Here is an 11835-nt window from a genome sequence, read left to right as displayed (position 1 = left end):
GTTGTTAGGTAATGGCCTATCATTAATTACTGCTAGCATTCCTGCTATCATCCCAGTCATATCGTAGACTCCCACAACATTTGTTGATCAGGGTCCATGCATGTGACAGACACAGTGACATTACCACATGTAATGATTGTCCCCCTAGGGCTTGACTACAGGGTGTAGTTGGAGGCTGATAAACTGCATCTGATATCGTTGATTGTTACTTATCTTGAATGCAAATCCATTGTCTACTGTTGTACAAATTGAAGGGCTTGGCCTGGACACCATAGTATGTTATATATCTGCACTGTCTGCATCTACTGTTTTGTGTGGGCCTTGCATCCATCACTGGTTATATATTTCAGAGTCTATGTGCTGTCAGTAATGGCATACATTATTGTATAGTACACAAATAAAGTTTGTCTGTGTATACATACCTGTGTGTCATGTAAAGTCCTTTGAATTGTGAGTGGGTATATGTGTAATGTAAGAATTCCCTTTGTGGGGCTGGTTTCCACACTACACATGTCACAGGTGCTAGTTACAGGGTTTGTGGCTGAAGGATATACATTGCACCCAGTACATCCACACTACTTCTACATATATATGTATGGCTACTAATACCGTATGGCTGTGTATATGTGTATGTACCTATATATCTCATATATCTTATCAATATATATATATATATATATATATATATATATATATATATACCTGAACATAATTGTCAATGTACAGATGTGTGTGAATATCTGTACCATTGTAATGTGTACCCCTTCAACATTGTACATTCCCTATGGTAGAATGACTTTTCTGCATATGTTACAGATATTGCCCTGACATGTACATGTGACTTGGATTACTGTTGGAGCATTGTAGCTGCGTTGTGGAGGGTCCTGACGTCAAGTACTGCATCTGCTGGATACTGGATTACACAGCATATCCATTAGGGCTAGGGGGGGGGTTACATAGCAGTAATTACCAGGTGTCGCTCATTTATGCCCTACCCCCCATTAACTGTGCTTATGGTCTGTTATGTTGTACAGAGTGGGTCAGTATGTCGTTCTCATGTGGAAATGCTATACACATGTCTATCTGTGTATATATGTATATATATATATATATATATATATATATATATATATATATCTATGCATAATTATATATGTGAAATCCCCATATATAGAGACATAGATATGGACATTGATATAGCTCTAGATATGTATATGTCTGTCTATATATGTATATAATACATATATATATATATATATATGTATATGGATATATACACTGACCATATTTATCTATGTACAATTGCTGTTATATGGTTATTTGTGAGTTTTATACACACACACACACACACACACACACACACACACACACATATATATATATATATATATATATATATATATATATATATATATATATACCTATAGCTGTCTATCTGTCTACATTTACAGATATATATCTGTCCATATGTCCATGCATGTTCGACTTATATGTATGGCCTGTACCACATTCTCTTAGCAATTGACATGGATGACCTTAGGATTGAGGTCAGTCACTCGTGCCGACAAGTTTGTGTTTCTGACTTTTCATCTCCTTCAAAATATGTGTTCTACTACATATAACTGTGTAACTAGCAATGTTTTAAGTATATTACAGCAATATCTGACAGTTATCCCTATTTGTACACACATTATGGCGCACTTTGTCCGGAATTCTTGCATTAAGAGGTCATGTGGTATGATATTACTACATTTCCTTTGCTGTTGACTGATTGTGCTGTATGATATGTTTGTGAAAATAAGAGGGTTATGTACATCTGCCATGATTTACTGGTAAATCACGTAGTGTATGATGTGCAGGGTCCTGGGTTCAGGCCTTGCAGAGGCTGTATATTTTGTTGTTGGGCAGAACACCAGCTGTTGGATATAGTGTGAGTAAGGGACATTTGAGTGGTTGTACATGGGTGTGCATGGGTTTGCGCAGAGCTAACTGCTCGTAATATTGTGGTTAAGCAATAGACATATGTTTGCTGGTATTAATCTACACACTTATATACATTTCGTATACTGTTTTGTGTGTGTGTGTGTGTGTGTGTGTGTGTGTGTGTGTGTGTGTGTGTGTGTGTAATGGCCCAGTTCATATCTGGTGGTGGGTAGAAAATACCTCAGGCTTGAACCCTGTACCTTAGAGTCAGGTAGCACGAGCCTGAATTCCCTACCCACCACCATCTGTGACAACTCTGCAGACTTTTGCCTCATATTTTTCTTCTGTTCCTCATAAAATCTGCGGTTTATGGAATGGATGTTTAATTCAATAAATACTTGTTAGTGGTGCAGTGGTAGCATTGTTACCTCACAACTAGAGGTTCTCTAGTTTGATTCTTGCCTGGGGTGCCTTCTGTGTGGAGTCTTCATGTCATCCCTGTGTTTGTATGGGTTTCCTCTGGTGTTCTCCCATGTCACAAAGACATATGCATGGAGTGTTTCTCCCTGGATCTCTGCTGTAAATTGCCTTTTGTTCCAAGTCAGACTTTCCTGGTTAACAAATGTTAAATAAATAATAAATGACAGACATTTGAATTTCAGACTTCATCTTCTTCAGAAGATACATGGTAGCATAAAACCTTTTATTCTACCAATTTTCTAAGTTTATAAGATGAATATTTGAAATTTGCCCCTATTTTTGGGACTGTATACCCCCATTATTGACTTTGTCCAGGTTTTTTGTGCTAAGGTTGAGAGCTATGGTGAGAAATGAATTCACTGAATATGTTTGGGGGCTGTATTCCCCTATTATTGGCTTTGTTCAGGTGTTTTGTGCTAAGAGGTTGACCGCTATGGTGAGAACTGACTTCACTAAATAGTAGCCATTTAAGTTTCAGTCTTCCTCTCTATAAGAAAACACCTGATCCTGATTTGGCATAGTGATATGTTGCTTTGACTGTTTTGCACGAGGTCCTGGTTTCAAGACATGCCAGTGAAATGTATGGTAGTAACACAGTATTTTATTCTAGCAAGTTTCCAAGATTATACAAGCAATATTTAAAATGTGTCCCTGGATTTTGTATGTTGCCCCCCCCCCCAATAAATTTTGTCTTTTTCCAGATTTCTTGTGCTGCACCATTGAGAGATACAGTTGAGTGTCTAGTAGATTTTACAAGGAGCTGAGAGCTGCATGGAAAAGAAGTTTAGTGCTGCTTATGCTGAGTCTGCTTGCATTGTTAATAGTACAGCAGGTAGTGTACTTGCTTTTGATGCAGAAGGCTGTGGGTTCTACTCTCACAGTATGTCAATGCATTGCTGATACTGTACTGTATTGTAAAAGGGGTGGATGCTGCAGTCCTTTTGGTGAAGATACCTAGTAATTATGAACCTGTTATCAGTTTGCCATCCATCCCCTATTGGAATATTACTAGCTTATCTTATTTTTAATTTAACATAGGCAATGTATTCCTCAAGAGCAACAAGTACTTTATTTGTAGATGAAACAATGAAATATAAAATTGTTTGCTAGCAGCAACCTCTTCATTAGTTACAGATCTCATTAATGTGGAATTATTTAGATGACTTTGACTTCTTCAGAGATTGTGCATATTTACTAATACTGGTGGATTGTAGAAGTTTGAGTAGACTTTTATGATGGAAATGTTCTGAATTGGGCAGTTTGGTCATTATTGCTGCATGCATTTTGTTTCATTGTTTACTGGAAAATGTTCAAAACAATAAATTAAAATGCCCTCTAATAACTGTTCTGTATTATGCAAGAATATTATTTAATATAAATCAGAAAGGTATATCAAAGAACACATGTATGTTTTGCATGCAAGTGGCCTATGATTTGAAAATGGCCCAAAGTTAATCTTTATCTGCCACTGGCAAAATATATATTTTTTGAATGTGGGTTTCAATGCTGTTTCAATAAATGTGAGTTTCAAGGGCAGAGAAGTTTTAATACTAAGTATTTTTATTGTGAAACTGCATTGCTTTGTTTAGCAGATTGTCTATTAGTGTTTGTGCTGTAAAATGCAAAATAAAACTTTCAAATGAAATCCAAGTCATCACAGAAGTAAAGCAATATGCACATTACAGTGTTTATGATAAATGGGGCAAAATAGCCAAGTAATGGGACACTGGAATGGCTGCAGGGGGGAGGCTTAATTTGATCATGAGTTTGTGAGGGGGGAAGGGCGGCAAACTCAAAGACAGCCCCAGCTGAACTGTACCTCTCAACTGTCCAGATTTCTGCAGAATGAAAACATTTTTGCTTCTTATTTTTGCTTTGTTCCTCATAAAATGTGTGGTTTTCTGGCAAATCATTTAGGAATGACGTCACTAAATAATGACACAGCCTTCATAACCTTCAGAAAAATGCATGCTAAAGCAAGGCCTGTTATTCTATCAACTATCTAAGTTCATATAAGAGGAATTTTTAGTACTGCTTGTATGTTCCCACAATATATTTGGCCTTGTCCAGATTTTCTGCATTAAAAGGTTGAAAGGTACTTGCAAATAAATCGCTTTATAGAATTAGGAATATCCAAACCTCTCAACTGTCCCCGATTTTGGCTCAAAATGTTGTTCTCCCCCAATAATCCCAATGCAAAATGGCAATTTTGAAAGAAAACCTGGAGGGTTTACAATTATAAATAACTATAATGATCAGAGTTATAGATTACTTTTATTTCAGGAATGCATGTAGATTTTTTTTTATTTTGTCAGCTGCTCAAGTTAACAGTGCTAATATTTTTAAAAAAGTATTCCTTCTTTGACAGGTTCCCAGCTGTATTGTGTGGCAATTTTATATTTTTGCATCACATTTTTGGTCCATTTTTTCATAAAATTGTGGTTTTCTGGCAAATTAGTAGCAAATCATTAGACTGAAGTTAGAAAATAATGACAGACATTTGAGTTTCAGATTTCATACCCTTCAGAAAATTCATACTAATGCAAGACCTACTATTCTGTTACCTTTCTAAGTTTATAAGAGCAATATTTAAAAAGTATCCTTATTTTTGGCCCTTTATCCCACTTCTATGTATGGCTTTGTCCAGATTTCTTGCTCTGAGGTTGAGAGGTATGACAAATGTGTCACAGCCATCACCGTCAGCCAGAGACATTTCAAATTGTGACATACTTGTTGCACCCCACTCCCCCATGTAGTGACTCTGCATATGTTCAAGAAAGGCAAGGAGCAGTTATGCAGTGTAAATGTGCAGAGTATCCCCCCATCCAAAGTAAACACAAGTACAACAGTGGCTTTTCATCTGTCCTTGATTTTGCAGAATGTTCTGGTTTTCTGTCCTATTTTTATACTGTTGATTTATGATTCTTATTATTTAGAACATGCATGCTGTTGCAGTGCCCTGTTGCTCTGTGTTTAAGTAGCAATGCTTTAATGACCATCAGATAAGCTTGTCTGAGATTGTAAGATGCAAGTAAGCTTTAATAAGCATACTGTTAAAGAATTACCAACACTGAAAGCCTTTTTGTTGTTGCCATGCAGAGAATATTTACATAACTAGATAACATAATGCATATGGCAAGTATTTGTAATAAAGGACAGTATTACAGCATTTTCAGAAGCTCATTACATTTGTTGAAGACTTGCAGTCATATTTGGAGGCTTTACCCGTAAACTAAACAGAATGCCAAACTATCATGAGTGGTCGATAACCTGTGCAGTAATCCTTTAAGCAATTTATCTTGAGCTTGTTTCTTGTTTGCTGTTCATTTTTTACTTTGATCATGTTTTCCCCATGAAACAGGTAGATAGTTGTCAGGCAGAAGGTCTTTTTTGGATAAGAAACATTTTTACAAGTGAGGGTTTCACAGAGATTGCTACTTTCAGCATGTTGCTTGGTACTTTTATAAAGCTGAATATAAATTATAAATAGAACTGCAGTGCAAGAAGAAGTGGTTTGAGTTGAGTGATGCTTGTTTTTTTTATACTTGATTTTGACTGGGATTCCAGTAATGTATTTAAAAAGTATTTTTTTTTTTCATGCCTCACAACCTTTTTGTTTCCATCTAGATATTAAGTAAGCTGTTATGTAGCCAATGCACCGAAATATTTTTTTCTTCTACAGTTCATTTTGTCTTAATGAGACATTTGTAATGACAGTTTAGCACCCAGGGCAGCCGTATTTAATTAAAGTTCCAGTTTTTGTGATATTTAGCATAGCCCTGCCCTTTTCTAGTTGATCACACCCCTTTCCCTTGGTCCCACCCATTCAGCTTTCTCCTGCAGCCCCCCTTTGATTTGAAGTCACCAGCCACCACTGGCGGGTATGCACTGGTTTGCACAAGGGTCAGCATTGCTGACCCCTGGTTGCGACGTCTTGTACCTAGTTAGCTTCTATATTGCTTCACCAGTGTGATAATTGCATACTGGTGGCCAAACAGGTTTACACCTGCTTGCTCCCACATACCCCCATGCACCTTTGTGTATTTAGTTCATATTTGTCAACCGGGACAATCCAACTGTATTCTTGTCCATTTTCAGCGGTGGCTTGGGGAGTAGTGTTCCACAGTGACCCCAGCTACTACTTCCAATTAATACTGAGGTGTTCACATTCATAGAGAGTAACAGACGTAACATAGCTACGTCCCCCATTCTTCATGCTTAGTTTACGTTAACATGTCAGTATTATCCATGCTTAGGTCAGGTTTACATGTCAGGTATAACTATTGACAAAAGTCAGTTTAAGGTGAAGTTGGATTTCAGTTTAACAGTTCTGGATAGATTACACGCAGGTGTTCTGGGTAGGTGTAGTTATTCCATACCTGTGTGGCACAGTAGAGGGGGAATAGTGAAGGGGTAGGTAGGTGGGTAGTGGGGGTGACATTGTAACTGTATAGTAGCCAGTAGGAATAATTGGATGGGGAGCAACAGGGAAGGTTTGTTGGATGTTGGGATTTGTATGTGAGGCAGGACAAGAGGTGTCAGTTTCACTAGTTGATGTAGTGTATAGAGTGTAGGTTGGGGGGGAGGATTTCACAAGGTGGTGAGCCTGTGCTGATCCAAGTGTGCTTGTGGCGTTCCTTCATATGTTATTTACATGTGTCCTGTGGGACAGCTAAGATAATACATGTGGGTTGGGGATTCCAGATTCTGACAATATAGTGGGGGAAGGCGGTGTCACCTACATGTAACTTTAAACATTAATAGACATGGAACAGGGGTTGATAGGTACGTAGTGTGCATGGGGCACAAAGGGGGGAGTTAGTTGGGGAATTATCCAGGGATGTGCAGGATGGCTGCAGGGAAGGTCCACAGCTGGCCATGTCGTCTACAACAACAGCTGTGCATATACACTGCATTTGGAGTTTGCATTGGGCACTCACACCCCTGGGTGGGGGTGAGGACTACAATAACAACTTGTGATGCCAATTAGATCAGCTTACATGCCTACAGTGGGATGTTGCGACCATGTGTTCTTTGGTGTTATGTAGTGGGTTTTGCAACAACATATGATTATACTGTACTTTGCCATGTAAAATAGACTGTGCTGCATTGGGACCCATATCGGGAATGGCAGCTCATTAGGAGGAAGCATACCTGTCAACTCTACAGAATTTCACAGAATGTCCAAAGTTTTGCTTCATATTCTTGGTGTGTTCCTCTTAAAATATGCACCTGTATGGCAAATACCTGGGAACTGAAGTAATTAAAAAAGACAAATATTTGAGTTTAAGACTCCACCTCCTTCATAATATTCATGCTAATGCAAAACCTATTATTCTATCAACTTTCTAAGTTTGTAAGAGGAATATTTAAAATCTGTCCCTATTTGTTCCCCCAACATTTTAGGTTTTGTCCAGAGTTTTTGTCCTAAGAGGTTGAGCAGTATGGGCAGAAGCTCTGCCCAATTCGCAATAATACTTACATCCCCAGGGCAGTCTGAATACAACTGTGCCAGCCAACACCTGCATGCCTAGGCCCAAAATTGCATACCCACAGTTCCCCCAACTGTCCCTCCTCTACAGTACTCATCCTTGCTGTGGGTGCAGGTTGGGTCTAACCACACCACTACACACTACCCACTCTCCACATCTCAGGACCCATGTCGTACGTTGTCTCAACCCACGGGTCATCAGGCTTACCCAACCTTGTAGTCCATGTACGTACATGGCCTGGATAGATAAATCATTACAGGGACTGACTCTGATCACCATCAATTTTGGGGGTGTCCCACAAGAGACGCTCCGATCTCTGTTGTAAGATTAGACTTGGAAGGTCCACAGTGTTCCCCCCACTGGTTGTGTCCTGCCTGTGTTTTGGGGAGCAGTGGATTGTTTACATTGTTTGTGTGTTTGTAACTTTCCCCTGTCTGGCTGGAGGGGGGGATGCTACATGTTACACATTTGTTGATTAGGTCCCTCACCCCCAGTGGCACAGTTGACATCTACTTTGCTTAATCTGTGTAGGCAATGCTTACCACCGCCAACACAGGCGTACTCCCACCTGCTGCCGCATACCCCCATGCTACTTCATGTACATGTCAGTTTTATACATGCTTACGTCAGGTGTACATGTCAGGTATGACTGTTCACGAAGGGCAGTGTAAGATTAAGTGGAATTCCAGTTTAGCATTTCTGGTTAAGCTACACTCAGGTATTCAGGTTAGGTTTAGTTATGCCATACCTGTGTTGTAGAGTAGATGTGAATAGTGGAGGTGTAGGCGGGTAGGTGGGGGGGAACATTTTAACTTTATAGTAGGCTGTTCAACTGATTGGTGGGTGAGTAGTAGTGCAAGTTTGCAGGGTGTTGGGATATGTATGAGAGGCAGGACAGGAGGTGTCAGTGTCAGTAGTTGGTGTAGGGGTCTGGTGTTTTGACAGGTGGCAGACCTCGCCAGGTGGTGATCCAAGTGTGCTTGGGTTTTCCCTTCATGTGTTTTTACATGTGTAGTCTGGAACAGCTGCGGTAATACACCAGGGTTGGGGGCTCTACTTGTGACTGTGGACATTACTACGAATGCAAAAGGGGTCGATAGGTAAGTGGTGTTATTGGGTGATACAGAGGGGCTGATAGTAAGGACCATGTCCCGGGATGTGCAGGTCAGCTGACAAGAAGGTCCACAGCTGGCCATTTCTTCTACAGCATCAGCTGTGTATATACCCTGCATATGGGGGTAGGTCTGGACAATCATACCCCTGGGTGGGGGTGAGGACAGCAACATAGCTCTCAACCGATCAGAGACATATCTCAACAGAATAAGGGGCAACCCCTCAAATAATCAGGGACTATCAGGGACATTTTCTAAATATCTGTAGTATTAACCTGAAACATTTGCAAAATAAGAGAATGTGGATTAATACAGGTTTTCTGACATGAAACGTCTATAACTCTGAATTACTATCATTATTTATTAAGGGCAATTCACCACCTATTCATCAGCACTCACTGGTTTTCAGGGGGATTAAGAGGGACAGACCTAAATTCGGAGTCTATATCAGGGACAGTTGAGAGGTCTGGACAGCAATAATACCTTGTGATGCCAATTAGTTCGGCCTACATGCCTACAATGGGGTGTTGCGATCTAGTGTTCTTTGGTGTCATTTAGTGGGTTTGCAACAACACATCTGGTTATGCTGTCCTTTGCCATGTAAACTAGACTTTGCTGCAGTGGGACTCATACTGGGTGTGGCTGCTCATTAGGCATCACCTCTGCCCAATGCACACTATTGCTTACATCCCTGGGGCGGTCCGAATAGACCCACTCCAACAAACACTTGCACGCCTAGACCCATAATTACATACCCATAGTTCCCCCACCCGCACCTCCTCTACAGCACTCATCTTTACTCTGGGTGCAGGTTGGGTATGAACACGCCACTACACACTACCCACTCTCCACTGCATGGGACCCATCTCGTATGTTGTCTCGCCCCATGGATCGCTAGGCTTCCCCAACCTTCTAGACTGAGAACACACGTGGCCTGCCGTTGGACATTGGTATAATGGCTGGAAATCCGAATATCATGGAATTTTTGGGGTGTCCCACAAGGGACATTCTTGTCTTTGTTTCAGGATTAGACTTGGTGGGTCTCTCCCACTGGTAGTATCCTGCCTGTAGTCTGGGAAGCAGTGGTGTGTTTACTTTTATTGTGTGTTTGTATGTTTCACCTGTCTATCTGGGGGGGGGGGGGAGTTGATGCTATATGTTCCACGTTTATTGACTGGACCCCTCACCCCCATTGGCATGGCCTGTACATATGTAATTCTTAACTGCTGTATCATATCCTAGCTGTATATATGTGTATATTTACATATATATATATATATATATATATATATATATATATATATATATATATATATATATATATATATATATATATATATATATGTGTGTGTGTGTGTGTATCTGTATATGTATGCATATATATATATATATATATATAAAAACGACTTATGGATATATGGGTGTCTGTATATGTATATATCTATATGTGGGTATTTATATATATTCTGTCTATGTATGTATACATTTGTACTATGGAGAGGGAGAGGTATATCTCCATGTAGGTATGGGTATATATACACACACATACTTCTACATATTTACATCTACATCTGGTTATTCCATTCTTTGCCATGTAAAATAGACTGTGCTGCAGTGGGACTTGTAGCGGGAGTGGCTGCCCATTGGGCGGCGGCTCTGCCCAATGAACACTATTGTTTACATCCCTGGGACGGTCCGAATAGACCCACTCCAGCAAACACCTGCATGCCTAGACCCATAATCACATACCCATAGTTCCCCCACCCGCACCTCCTCTACAGCACTCATCCTTAGTCTGGTTGCAGGTTGGGTATAAACACACCACTACACACTACCCACTCTCCAATTCACGGGACCCATCTCGTACTCTGTCTCGACCCATGGGTCATCAGGCTTTGCCACCCTTGTAGGCCTGTAGCGGAATATACCTTTGTAGGTTATGCAACTGTGGGGGCATGTACATGCCCCACCTTGATAGGTCGTCACACGGGCTTCCTCCTATAACAAGACAATTTTTGGGGTGTCCTGCAAGGGACGTTCCTGTCTCTGTTCCAAGATTAAACTTCTCAGGTCCACTGTGCCCCCCCCCCCCGGTTGTATCCTGCCTGTGGTCTGGGGAGCAGTGGATTGTTTACATTGCTTGTGGGTTTGTTTGTATGTTTCCCCTGTCCGGATTGGGGGGGGGGGGGTCATGCTACATGTTACACGTTTCTTGCTTGGGCCCCTCACCTCCATTGGCATGGCCTGTGAACATATGTCATTCTTAGGTGCTGTATCTTATCACAGTTATATATCTGTGGATATCTACGCATACACATACACATACACTCACACACACACATATATATTATATATATGTATATGTCTGCATATATATATATATATATATATATATATATATATATATCGCTGCATATATATCTAACAACATGTGGATGTATGGGAGTCTGCATATGTATATATGTATATGTGGGTATTTATTTATATGTCAGTTTTGTATTAGAACATTACCCCACCAGATGCACAGTAGCATGGACTGCCCAATGCCCTCCCAGCACTCTACGCATAACGTTTACTTTTAGAAGTGCTTTGAATACACATCAGAAGACTATCACCTTCAAAATGAATATGCAAAGCATTGTAATTATTTCAGTACAAACCCCTTTTCTATCTTATTTGCTGATACCAGGATTGTGACACGAAAGCAGTCCAATTTCCAGTGAACAAAAGGTTCAAGTTATTCAAACGAACACAGAATATGCTGCAGTAATAAAAAGTATTACAATATCAAACATAACGTCACAATATTTTAAAAGGTGAGGGGTGCA

Source organism: Protopterus annectens, chromosome 1.part1 (assembly GCF_019279795.1).
Source record: "Protopterus annectens isolate FY-2018-M chromosome 1.part1, PAN1.0, whole genome shotgun sequence".
In the NCBI taxonomy this organism is placed as follows: Eukaryota; Metazoa; Chordata; order Ceratodontiformes; family Protopteridae; genus Protopterus; species Protopterus annectens.
This window is presented reverse-complemented; position numbering follows the sequence as displayed.